General features: G+C 45.0%; 1 protein-coding gene across 3 annotated transcripts in view; it reads right to left on the reverse strand.

The window, feature by feature from the left end:
* The window catches only part of LOC126282138 (E3 ubiquitin-protein ligase SHPRH), a 260,470-nt gene that overhangs the window by 232,624 nt on the left and 15,447 nt on the right, over positions 1 to 12,399 (reverse strand). The gene's annotated exons all lie outside the window — the stretch shown is intronic.

The raw sequence follows: 12,399 nt of genomic DNA on the forward strand, positions 1-12,399 counted from the left end.
AGCTGACTGCCTTTATCCATGCCTTTCAGCATGTAATGTGAGAAATGGGTTGAGCAAATTCATAATAAAGATTACATGCGAGTCCGAGGTAACTGTCTTTGGACTCAATTTATTCAACTGTCTTACTGTATAGGAGTACAGTACTCTAAAGTATTGTGCGCACAAAAGTTCAGTCACTGTGATTATTGTCAAGTTCTTGTGTGAACTCCCAAATTTGAGTAAGGATTCTGTTGCTCCCAAGCTGTAAGAAAAAACTATACATAACCATCAACAAGAGTCACAACAGAAACAGGCAGAGAAAAATTCTGTGGTAATATCGGTAATGAATTCAGCATGAAAATACTTACAACTTTCTCAACAACAAATACAGAAACAAAGACTTGTGTCATGAATAGTTTTTGCTATGGCATAATCAAACAATGGAAATAATTTTGTTATGACATTAGAGACAGCTGCAACAATTGTAACACTAGGCTGAGCACATCAGTAGACCATCTGCCTGTATTTTTCCTGTCCGAAGATGCCTGGGAGGACAGGGAAATGTCATCCCCAACAGTATTTGAGGCATTCTTGGTACACTGTTTATATTTACAGAAACTAATTTCACTGCTATGATTTAAACCAGTAGAGTTCCACCTATTGAGAAAGGGGGACCAACCAAATGACCTGAGAATGGATTTTTTGAGAAATGTGTATATTTAATTGATTATAAGATTTTAGTCCATCCAGAAGGTGTGCTTGGATGAATGAATGGGATTAAAGTGACCTAACTATGAGGTTATCAGTCCCTCAATCAGTTTTGTGTCAAGCCGGGATAATCCCCAGAGAGGAAGGGTAAAAAAGAAAAACCCTGATGAACCCGACTGTATCCAAGAATCGAGAAAACCAAGAGAGACAAACAACCTGAAGTGAGAGATGGCTAAAAGAGTGAAAATGGAAGAGTTGTTTCACACAGAAAGCAGTTGGAGGCCTCCCGGGTCACACCGTGCGATGGGAGACACAGCCCTGCATCTGAACACTGCTTCCACACCTGTGGTGTCTATCACTACCACCAGAGGCAGTGTGTCATCAAGTTTACGATTCCACTGTAAGATGGCCAAATTAAGGGGGTCCAGTAGGATGTGGCCACCGTCAGATGGGCACGACACCAACAGTGGGCTGGATCCTCACGTCAGATGATGTGGCCTTTGGTCAGCCATGTGTCAACAACACAAAGCTGACTGACAAGAAAATGTTTCAATAAGACATGCTGAAACCCTTCCATAACCTTAGAACACTAATATGAAAAGGAGGTTAAACGTGACTACACATTAAGCGTCATCGATAGAAGGAAAGAGCTGAGAACAAGGACTTCCTCTTGGAGAAAGGTCCATAAAATATGGTGTAGAGACAGCGGAGGTTCTGAACTACAGATTAAATGTCCTTTGACATATTGCTACAATGGATAAAAAGTATAAGCCATTGACAGCCCATGTGTTGTTCGCTAAAACTGCTGATAACTCAGACTGCAAACATACACTAGAAGGCAAGCAGTTAAAAAGAGGCATTCGGTTAGGACATGCTGAAATGTCACAAGTTGATGACAATGAGCACTTAGTGGCAGGGAATCACCAAATAACGATGGCTAAAAATTACAGTGCCCAAAACGCAACTATCTAAAATGCTCTCCTCATAGTGAGAGGGCCAAGAGGAAGTTGGCCAAGCCGCTGGGGGAGGTTTAATTCCCTGGAACTTATCCCATGAAGGGAAGACCAGTGATGATGCCAAACTGACATCACCTGCTGACAGACAGCAATGTGGAGATCATCCGAAGGAATGGAAGAGCTCGCAGGCATGAGGACTGCAGTCTCGGCGGCAACTCCAGCAGCCTCATTTCCCATTGGAGTGATATGACCAGGAATCCACATAAACATCAGAGCAGCTCCATCAAGAGTGAGCAAGTGGAAGATTTCTTGGATCAGTTGCACTAAGTGATGGACTGCATATAGCATACAGGGCACTGAGGGAACTGGAGTATATGACACAAATCAAAAGCCTGTGTCACTGGGTATACTGTGTGGCCTGATAGAGGGCAAAGAACTTGAGCAGTGTTCCGGAAGCTGATACAGAAAGTAGTTGGTGCCAATGACAAGGACATACCCAATACCACACTCAGTCTTAGAGCCATCGATGTACCAGGAATGTGGCAGGTAACGTGAAGCTAAGCTGAAGGAGCAAGAGCCAAAAGCAAACTCTGGGATGTAACGGGGAAGGGAATGCCCCACATTGGCGGTCAAGGAAGTCATCAACAGATACTGCAACTAGTATAGTGTAGTATAGTATAGTGTAGAAGGCGCCAGTGGCCGAACGGATTCCACAATGGCGGATTGCATTGAGATGACATAAGATGGATGGATGTGTAGACAAATGAATGAAACACCCACAGTCTAGTTTTGAACGGACAACAGATCAGTACAAATAGAGATGGGTGATCCAATCTGCTCTCCAGGAAGTACTGCATAGGACACTGAGGCACCGGGTACAGAAGGGAAGAGGTAAGACATGTGGGAGGACCAAGAAAGTTTTCTATCAAGCATGAGTCCCACGAATTTCATAGTTTCTGCAAATGGAAGAGCAACAGGCCGAAGAAGTAAAAATGGTTGAAGAACCCCACTATGCCACCAGAAATTCATACAAATGGTTTTGTCAGGAAAGGCAAAAGCACTGTCAATGCTCCACAGGTAAAGACGATCGAGACGTCACTGAAGACGCCACTCAAGGAGATAAGTCTGTGGAGAACTGCAATAGATAGCAAAGTTTTTCACGGTAAATGACGACAGCCAAAACAGTTGCAGGATAAAGATTTATTAAAATTATTGACCAAGGTTTTGGTATATATAAATATATCTTCATCAAAAGTAAAAAATCTAAAATTACATCCTGCAATGGAGATTAATAAAACAATTGTGCCAATCTCCATTGTAGAATGTAATTTTAGATTTTTTACTTCTGATGAAGGTATATTTATATATATCGAAATCTTGGTCAAGAATTTTAATAAATCTTTATCCTGCAACTGTTTTGGCTGTCATTATTTACTGTGAAGAATTTCAACAGCTGCTGTTTCAGCCATGTTTAAAACCTTGAGGTAGCAAAGTCCTCAATGAAAAGGGAGCTGGAGATGCCCGGTGAAAGGCAGGCCATAATAGGGTCAATGACTATAGCAAAGATGATGACACTCAGGACGGAGCCTTGAGGGATGCCATTCTCCTGGATAAAGATGTCCGAGAAGGCCGAACCCACATGTACCTTGAAAACTTGGTCTTTTAAAAAATTCCTGAAGGAAATGGGGCAGGCACCCTCGGAAGCCCCACATGTATAAAATACGGAAGACACCAGTCCTCACAAGCAGGTGTCTCAGGCTTTCTCCAAATAAAAAAATGTGGCCACAATTTGGTATTTGCGTAGAAAACCATTCATGACTTGGATTGACAAAGTGATGAGATGGTCAATTGCATAATGGCGCACTCAAAATCCACACTGAGCAGTGGTTAGTAGATTGCAAGATTCGAGCCACCATACCAACCAGCCGAGAATCATATGATACATCACTTTGCAAAACACAGCCGGTGAGAGAAATGGGGGTGGTAGCTAGAAATAAGGTGTTTGTACTCACTGGGCTTAGGAATGGGCATGATAGTAGCTTCACGCCAGTGTCTGGGAAGTGTCCCATCAGCCCAAATGTGACTGTACATATGAAGGAGGAAGTGATTACCCACAAGAGAAAGGTGCTGCAACATCTGAATGTTAACATCGTCCAGTCCTGGGGCAGAAGACTGAGATGAAGTGAGAGCATGATCTAGCTCCCTCAAAGTAAAGGCAGCATTGTAACATTGATTCTGAGGGAAGAAGGGTACCATCTGAGCTGCCTGCACTTGTTTAAGGGGAAGGAAACGGGATGATAGTGGGTGAGCTTGAAATCTCTGCAAAATAGTGGCCTAAGGTGTTGGAGATTGCAATAGGGTCCACAATGATCTAATCTGCTAAGGTTAGGCTGGAAACTGGGGAATGGACCTTGGTCTCAGAGAGTCAACAGAGGTTGCCCCTTAATGACGGAAGAGGGAGTGAAACTGTTAAAAGAACTAATAAATGAAATCCAGATAGCTTTTTTGCAATCTCAAAGAATGTGCCATTGTGCAATGTTTATAACAAATACAGTTCACCCTTGAAGTATGACAGCTAAACACACGGAGAGCATGTGTCTGTGCATGAATTGGATTGTGGCATGCCTCAGCCCACTAAGGGACTGGTACATGGCATGGTCAAGATGAAGTGCGAGGTATGGAATGTTTTGCAGTGGTAAGGATAATGTTTGTATTGTACTCTATGTGGTAATCACAACTAGGGAAATGGTGTTAATCGAAGGTTGCCAGGGAGGAGTAAAGCCTCCACTTGGCCTTCGAAAGCTGCCAATTGGATTTACACAGTGGTAGGGTAGAAGTTAGCAAACAGATAGGACACGGGAAATGGTCAGTGAAGTGTGTGTCAAGGAGAGCGGACCACTTGAGATAGGGGCAAGCTGGACAATGCAGAACGAGAAGTCCAAATGGATATAAGTGTGCGTGGAGTCTGCAAGGAATGTGGGTGCTCCAGTGGTAAGACAAACAGCAGGTTATGGAAAAGCTCCAAAGGGGACAGTGTGTATTAAGGTCGGCGAGCAGCCAAAAGGGGTGAGGGAGTTGACCTTAAAGCTGGAGGAAGTCTGCCCTAGTGACAATGCATGATTCAGACGTTGCAAACAGAAAAGGTGAAGCGGGGAAGGATAATGCGGACTGCAACAGCTTGCAGTCGAGTGTTCAGTGAGATGATTTGGCAACGAATGTCATGCCAGATGAGCAGCCTGACTCCCACTTGAGATGGAATGCCATCCTTGTGTGGAAGGTCAAAGCAGACTGGAAGGAAATGCGAGAGGTCGAAACAGTCGTGCGGACACAATTTTGTTTCTAGGAGACAGAAAATAAGTGGAACTGCAATTCCGAGAGCAGCCACAATTCCTCCATGTTGGATCTAATGCTGTGAACATTCCACTGGAGGAGAGTCATAACACGGAAAGGGGGGGGGGGGGGGGAGGGAATAAATAAAGGGTTGTTATCCTGGTAGCTGCCAAGTGCCACCCTTCGAAGACTCACTGCCATAGGATGCAGAGGTTGGAGGATCCTGTTCCATGAGATCTATAGAGATGACACAGATGTTTGTTCGCTGGAGGTACGTAAGAAATCTTCACAGGAGTCTTCCGTTTGTGAAGCAGGTTATTTCACCACCGGGGACAAACATTTGGTGGCCTGTTGTGCAGCTGGAGAAGAAGGAGATGGGGATCCCACCATGAAACTGGCCAGTTTTACAACTGCAGTGCTGAATTTGAGGTCGCAAGTCTGCATGGCCACGTCCTCTGTGAAGCGGGGCATAGCAAGAATGGTACTGTAAGTGCCTGATGGTAAAATGCAGGGGTTTCGACTAACCAACAACTTGTGAGCAACAGGGTAAGGTACTTTTTCCTTCAACTGGATCCCCTGGATGGCCTGCTCACCGAGATCCATGGGACATTCTCAGGATGGGACTGCATGGTCACTATCGCAATTGATACAGCGGGAAGGAGGAGGCGGACAATTGCTGTCGTGAGCACCCCTACCACAAGTAACACATTTGACCACGTTTTGATGGGACATGTGAGTGTGGTTGTAACATTGACACTGGGAGCAACACATCAGGTTTGGAATGTATCGTCAGATTGTTATGACTTCATAGCCTTCTTTGATCTTGGATGTGAGCACTACTCAATAAAACGTAAGAAAAAGAATGTGCGTAGGCACTAAGTTACATCAAACTTTTTCATTACTGCAGTGATGGCCTGATCAGAGAGGTAAGTTTGGATTTCTCCCTCAGTCAGATCACCAAGCAGCTGAATGTAAATAACCAATTGGCAATTTGGGAAGGCAACAGCTCAGGCGAGAGAGAGAGAGAGAGAGAGAGAGAGAGAGAGAGAGAGAGAGAGAGAGAGAGAGAGAGAGAAAGCTGATGAGGTGCCGTTCTGATGTCTCAGAACACATTCTCAAAAATACTCCAGACATGTTCCCCAAAGGATGGGAAAAAGAACAGCAGAAGGATACACATGCAGTACAGAGAAGAAGAAGTGCCACAAAGGCTGGTGAACCAAGCACGAACTCACCAAAGGGTGGTGAGTCCCGGAGGAGGGGGTGGGGGGGGGGGGGGGTTAGGCAGGGAAAGGGAGTGAGGCAGGGAAAGGGGGGTGAGGCAGGGAAAGGGAGTGAGGCAGGGAAAGGGGGGTGAGGCAGGGAAAGGGGGGTGAGGCAGGGAAAGGGGGGTGAGGCAGGGAAAGGGGGGTGAGGCAGGGAAAGGGGGGTGAGGCAGGGAATGGGGGGTGAGGCAGGGAAAGGGGGGTGAGGCAGGGAAAGGGGGGTGAGGCAGGGAAAGGGGGGTGAGGCAGGGAAAGGGGGGTGAGGCAGGGAAAGGGGGGTGAGGCAGGGAAAGGGGGGTGAGGCAGGGAAAGGGGGCGAGGCATTCTGCAGCAAATACACTGCCTCTGTTTTGCAGTGAGCATGATTCACTGCACTGCATATGTGAGTAGGCAAAATCTGTCTGTCTGTCAACCTTAGAGCCATCAGTATACACCACTACCAAACTCAAAAAGGCATAAAGAACAACCACTAACAGGTGGCGAAAAACAGCAGGATCAACAGAGTTATTCGGCCCAGACAGGGTACACACTAAGGGGACGTATGTGACTGCTGCCTAATAAGAGGTGACCATGAGAGGGTAGGTGGAGTAGAGACTCTTTATGCAAATTGCGACCTTGATTCCAGTCCTCAACCTCTCTCATGGGAAGTGGACCTGTCAGCCTAAAAAAAAGGACACGGTAGTTTGGTACTCATGGGACCAACGAATGTGAATCGTATATGTGAGAGCAGTTGTTGGCATCTCATCTGTAAGAGTGTGGGATGGGGGATGGAACCCCAGTGAATAGGCTGTTCACAAGGCTGGTCCAAAGAGGTGCCTGTTTTAAGTCAGACCCCACAGTGGTGAATATTGTCCAGCATCTGCAATGCTGAAGGCAATGCAAAGCCACAGACCAGACTCTCATAGTCAAAATAGGACAGGATCTGAGCTTTGCAGAGCACTTTGCACTCCTAGCTGATGTTACCAAGTGAATAAAGATTATTAAGGTGTGACCAGCATGTTCACTTAAGTTGGTGAACAGGGGGAAGCTACATCAACTGGGCATCAAGGACCAGTCGCAAAAAGTAAAAAGACTTTGCGGCATTGAGCAATTGGTTGTCGAGGTAAAGTTCTGGCTGGGGATGGATGGTACAACAGTGACAGACGTGTATGATACTTGCCTGGGTGGCTGAAAACTGGATGGCACAGGTGAGAGCCCAGGCCTGCGCCTTTCGTATGGCATCCTGCAACATCCACAGCTGAGGAACAATTGTAATGCAAAAATTGACAGCATACACAAAGGGCGACACTGTAGTCCCCACAGCTGCAGCTAGACCAGGGATGGCCACTAGAAAAAGGAGCTCACACAATACAGAGCCCTTGTGAGACTGTTCTCTTGTGTATGTGGAGTACTGTGTCAAACTACAACTTGAACCCGGAATGTATGGGTTGACAAGAAGTACCAGACAAAAATCACAAGCAGGCCCTGGAGACCCACTTATTTAGGGTAACAAGAATGTGATGCCATGTGGTATCACAAGCCTTTTTCAAATCAAAGAAAACAGTGATAAGGTGTTGATGCCAGGCAAAAGCTAACTGGATAGCAGAATCCAGGCAGACCAAATTGTCAGCAGTAGACCTCTCTTGGTGAAAACCACCCCGGGACGGAGCCAAAAGACCCTGAGAATAAAGGTACCAATATTGCTGCTAATCACCATACATTCGAGCACCATGCAGAGGACATCAGTGAGACTAATTGAGTGATAGCTGTCCCTCTCAAGGGAACATTTATCCAATTTCAGTACCAGAAAAATCACACTTTCTCATCACTGACATAGGAACTTGTCCTTGCTCTGGATACAGTTGAAAATGGCAAGGGTGTGATGCTTGCAATCTTAGAACGGCTGGGATACGAAGGAAGTCCCACTTACTGAACTGACCATTATACAGTTCCAGCTAATGTGTAATGAAAGGTAAGTGAATGAACTCTAACTGCTGTTTGAGGGTATGAAAGGCAAGCTGATAATTCTCAGACACAGAGGGTCAAGCATAATGCAAAGCAAAATGTTCGGTGACAGAGAAGATAACACCATTCTGAGAGAGACTAGGTACACCTGTGGGGGACTGGCGTCCATTGAAGATTTGAATCTTAGCCCAAACCTTCGATGGAGTGGTACACAGTCAAATGATAGCAATATAATGTTCCCAGTTTCTGTCATTTTACTCCATGAAGTGGCAGACACGGGCATAGAGCCATTTAATGGTGTTTCATCAAAGGATATCACTTATAGTGTTGGAGAGTCTGTCTGTGATCTCTAATGGTAACAGCAATGTCAGTGGTCCACCAAGTTACTGTCTTCCAACAGGGAGGTCCAAGGAATAGCAGATCACTAAGTCAGCTGCCAATAGAACAACTGCAATTGTGCTCTGGAAAGCTACATTGACATCACCATGTGGTGGGGAGCTAAGGGTGACAGCAGAGGCAAAGGCATCCCAATCAGCTTTGTTAAGAGCCCATGTGGGTGGACACCCAGGTGAGTGACAGTGAGGGAATGTCAAGATAATCAGAAAATTATCTCTGTCAAACAGGTCATTGTGGACTCTCCAATGGAAGGAAGGGAGAAGACCTGGGCTGTAAACAGAAGGATGAATGGCGGAATAACACCCACATGCTACCCTGTATTGTGTGGGAACAGCATTATTCCAGAGCCAAAGATGGAGCTCCATCAGCAAGTTTTCACCAGTTTTATCATGGCCAGTAGTCATATTTCCACCCCACAAAGGATTGGGGGCATTTAAGTAACCCAGTATTTGGAAAGAGGGCGAGCTGGGAAAACAGTGCAGGCAATGCATTCTGGGACACTTCATCCCTGTGTGGGGATCAGGTGCCTATCACAACTCAAGTACTTGATGAACCTCTCCCCCTCCTCCCCCACCCTCCCCCCCAACACAGTGGCTACTGTGCTAGGAACTGGGCATAGTATCTCTGCAAGAAGGGAAGGGTGAAAAATAAGATAGGAACAAAAGGTGGAATATACACCACACTGGGTGATCTTCCCTACACTAACTGCACTTCTGTAAAATTTGGAAATGAGATAGCAGGTCAAATCCAAAAACGGACAACACAAAGTTAACAATAAAAAGTTGTATAAGGCTGGAAATGAAGAAATTGAGCCTCCAAAATCATAAACCAAATCCATGCACAACTGGCATCAAGAAGACCATCAAGTGGAAAGGGAAAAAAGAATATTAGAAACATTGACTTGTAGCACAGACAGAGAAGTAGCATAGCTAGAACCAGGGCCCTGTGATTTGTGATGTCCAAGCATGTACTCATAGGTGTGTGTGTGTGTGTGTGTGTGTGTGTGTGTGTGTGTGTGTGTGTGTGTGTGTGTGTGTGTGTGTGTGCATTCACTCACTCCCATTTCATTTGCACTGAACTATACTCTATCTCACAGGCCTTAATACTATGGAGAAGGGTGAAAAGTGTAAGACATGGGATTAAGACAGAAGTAAAACCACAGAAGAGCTAAAAGAAAGACCCAAGGAAATGTGACTGACCACTTAAAAAAAACATATGTGCGCCAGTCACCCTGTTAACATATTAAGAACATCACTCTAAAATTTGGACAGATCATAAAACCTTAAAACTATTATCACATCTGTTTCAAAGCCACTTAAAAGAGGGTGCACATCTGCCAGTAAAACTGCTACTGTCCTCTGGTCCAAAAATAAAACACATACTAGAAAAAGTGTGGCACATATAGGCCCGTACGCCATGAGCACCACACATTGGAGGGTAGTCGTGCCAGAGCAATAAGCCATGTGTCGGAGGACTGTGGACTATGTGAAGATAAGTGAGGAAGATCTCATCACATCTTCGTGGCTAGAAAGATGTATGCCACAGCTGCACAGCAGGCGTTACTGGATGCAGCTTATTATCAGTCACTTCCAGCCATTTGCCTTCCCACTGACGTCTAAGTGTGTATCTCAACAGCTAGGCGATAGCATGCGGGGGGATGGCACACTTAAATAACTGAGAATCATGACACAGATCCTTGGCTGCTACATCTGCCCTTTTGTTTCCCACAATATGCATGTGCCAAGATACCCAGCAGAAAAACACCTCCTTTTCCACCCATTGTAGTTGGAGGAGGGTGTCCTGGATATTCTGGACTATTTTATCTGCTGTGTACAAGTGTTGCTTTAGCACTTGAACGACATCTCAGCTCCTCTAGTGCACGTAAGATCACATATAATTCTGTGTCAAAGACAGTTTCAACACATTTGTAAAGACACCTGTAGAGTAGTGATATTTAGTTAAAATGTCATAAAATAATGAATTAAAAACATATGCAGTAGTGAAATCCTTCCTGTACTGCATCAAATCTAAAACTACTCTGGGCCTGTGCAGTCACCATGGTGACAGGCTGTCAAAACCCTGGATTTGGGGTTGTACGTGTTTCACACCAAGTGACTCCTGCATATGCTGCACATAGATCCCAAATGACATTGTTGCCCATGAACAATTACAGAAAAGGTGTTCCACAGGTGGACAAGCAATAGTATGGTATGCAGGTGAAGTCAGTGCTGTGAGGAATTTACATGCCTGACGCACCGCGAGGAGCTGCCGCCAGATGGTGAATGGTGGTTCCCCAGCCTCAACACACAAATTGATGGGGCTGGTCCTGTACACATCTGTGTCCAGCCTAATTCCCTCATGGCGGATTGCGTCAATAATCTTTGGTAGAAAGTCCTCGCTGGCCTGTGTACTGTGCACCCATAGTCTAGATACAAATGCATGAACGCCCTAAAAAATTGGAACAGCTGTGCTCCTGAAGACCTGTGGCTAAGCCACTTTAATAAATTCAATGCTTTCTTGGTTCTGGCTTTCAGGTCTCTCAGGTATGGTAATCATGACAGTTCAGAGTAAAAAATTAAGGCCCGGAAACCTCAGTGAGTCTTTGAAATGTAGAATGGTATGCCTCAAACGCAAGTCAGGTAAATTAAAAATATGACAAGAATGATTAAAAAGAACATTTACACACTTATCTGCAGAAAACTGAAAACTTGTCTTTGCAGTGCACTCCTCCAACCTCCGCACAGTAAGTTGCAACTGACGAGACACTATTGCAACAGTGGAGGAGGAACAAAAAGCAGCAAAATCATCCACAAATAACGAGCATTGTATGAGACTCCCTACAGTAGAAACGAAATTGTTAATGGCTATGGGACAGCAAGTGACATTTAAAACACTGCTTTGGGAGACACTATTCCCCTGCTCAAAATTATCTGACAGCATGTCACCAACTTGGGACATAAAAAACTGTTGAAACAGAAAAGACCATATGAAGAAGGGAAGAAGGGGAGGTGGCCACGAAAGCCCCACTTGCACTAGAATACTGTGTCTGTAAGTAGTATCGTATGCATTACTGACATCAAAGAATATGCTGAGACAGTGATGTTTACATAGAAAATGCTGCTCAATAGCCATCTCTAGCAGGGACAGGTTGTCGACAATGGACCGAAATCTCTGGAATCCACACTGAGAGCAGCTAAGGAGTTGTCTGGTCTTCTAATAACTAGACCTGACAATGGTTAACCATTTGCACCAGGGTCTTTCCAACACAGCACGTTAAAGTGATACTCCGGTAACTACTAGAACATGTACAGCCCTTTCATGGTTTGAGGAGAGGTATCCAAAATTGCCTCTCTCCATGAGCTGGGGAAGTGGCATGTCTGCCATATTAAATTAAAACATTCAAGTGTGATTTCCTTTGATGCTGTAGGCAAATATCGAAGCATCCAATACTGGATTTGTTCTTGACTGGGTGCAGTATCACAAGTCTCGGACAGAACCAATTCCACTCTAACATGAAGAAAGTGTAGTTGGAAGACTCAGAACTGTTGGATCTGAAGTCCAACATTCCCCTCTACAGTTCCACCGTAATGGTAAAACACTGGATTCAGGCTGGAACTGGCAAATTTTTTTCAAAATGCTCTGCCATCGTCTGAGCGTTGTCTCTGAGCATTGTTTGGAGATACCCCTGATTCAGTAGTGGTGCTATTAGTAAGCAACTGTGTTTACCAGAAATCCACCTGATGTCTTCCCATACTTTTGTATAACAAGTGGAATGATAAATGGAGTCCAGAAACACTTGTCATGACCTTTTCATGCTCTCCTTA

This window comes from Schistocerca gregaria, chromosome 7 (assembly GCF_023897955.1).
Source record: "Schistocerca gregaria isolate iqSchGreg1 chromosome 7, iqSchGreg1.2, whole genome shotgun sequence".
In the NCBI taxonomy this organism is placed as follows: Eukaryota; Metazoa; Arthropoda; class Insecta; order Orthoptera; family Acrididae; genus Schistocerca; species Schistocerca gregaria.